The 1,387-nt window shown below is 32.2% G+C and overlaps 1 pseudogene; it reads right to left on the bottom strand.

Annotated features, from left to right (window-relative positions):
- Nucleotides 1-267: 267 nt before the first annotated feature.
- On the bottom strand, nt 268-1,387 carry LOC132540445 (cytochrome b-like; annotated as a pseudogene).

Genomic DNA, 1,387 nt, shown 5'->3' with positions numbered 1-1,387 from the left:
GCTCCTTGTGTATAGTAATAGTAAGTTTGTTCAACCTAGTGCACCAACAATAGTTAATTCCCATGATAACTATTACATATCTATATGTTACATATCTATCTATATTCTTATAATATATGTATATTCAGAGAATAGTTTAAGTAAGAATATCAGCTTTGGGTGTTGATGTTAGGACTGTAGTCTTTTCCTTGAGTGTCTCAGGAGGGTGTATTCCCACTTCTTTGGTTTACCAAACCAGTGTATTAATATTTGTACTACAAAGACTCTTCATTTAAGTATATAGTTTTCGATAAGGCCAATTAAAGGTATTAAGATAAGACTAGAAAAGAAGTAATAAATTGAAGCTAGTTGGCCAGTAATGATGTATGGGTCTTCTACAGGTTGGCTTCTGATTCAGGTAAGAATTAATAGGTCTGATACTAGTAGTCAGAAACCACATTGACTTATAGGTCGAAATGCTATACTTCGTTGTTTTGAAGTATGTAGGGAAGGTATAATAAATAAAATAAAGATAGATATGAATAATGCTAAGACACCCCCTAATTTGTTGGGGATTGATGGAAGAATTGCGTATGCAAATAGAAAATATCACTCAGGTTTGATGTGTGGGGGTGTATTTAAGGAGTTAGCAGGGGTATAATTGTCTGGGTCACCTAAAAGATCTGGGGAAAATAATGCCAATATTATTTAAACAAAGATTAATGAGGCTATTCCTAGAATATCTTTTATAGTATAATAAGGGTGAAATGGAATTTTGTCAGATTCTGAAATAATACCTGTAGGGTTATTAGAATCAGTTTCATGAAGGAAAAATGGGTGGATTATTATGAGGGCAGTAATAATAAATGGGAGAATAAAGTGAAAAGCAAAAAAACGGGTTAGAGTAGCTTTATCTACTGAAAATGCTCCTCAAATTCATTGTACTAGATCTGTTCCAGTATAAGGAATAGCAGATAATAAATTTGTAATGGCTGTAGCTCCTCAAAAGGATATTTGTCCTCATGGTAAAATGTAACCCATGAAAGCTGTAGCTATAGTAGCAATTAACAAAATAACTCTGATATATCCTGTTACTGTAAATATATAGGAATTATAATAAGGACCTCGACAGACAAAAAAATATGGAAGCCCCATTAACATGAATATAGCAGTTTAATCAACAGTAATTTACGTCTCTACATATATGGGTGACTGATGAAAATGCTTTTAGTGTATATGATGTATAGTGTATAGCTAGAAATAGGCCTGTAGTAATTTGCATAATTAGACATAAGCCTAGTTAAGAACCGAAATTCCATCAAGAAGAGATATTTGATGGGATAGGTAAATCAATGAAAGAATTATTAAGAATTTTTATTAGTGGGTGAGTTTTTCATAGATTTAGCAT

The sequence above is a fragment of the Erinaceus europaeus genome, chromosome 9, assembly GCF_950295315.1.
Source record: "Erinaceus europaeus chromosome 9, mEriEur2.1, whole genome shotgun sequence".
Taxonomy (NCBI): Eukaryota; Metazoa; Chordata; class Mammalia; order Eulipotyphla; family Erinaceidae; genus Erinaceus; species Erinaceus europaeus.
The sequence above is the reverse complement of the archived record's forward strand: the minus strand, read 5'-3'. Positions and strand labels throughout refer to the sequence as shown.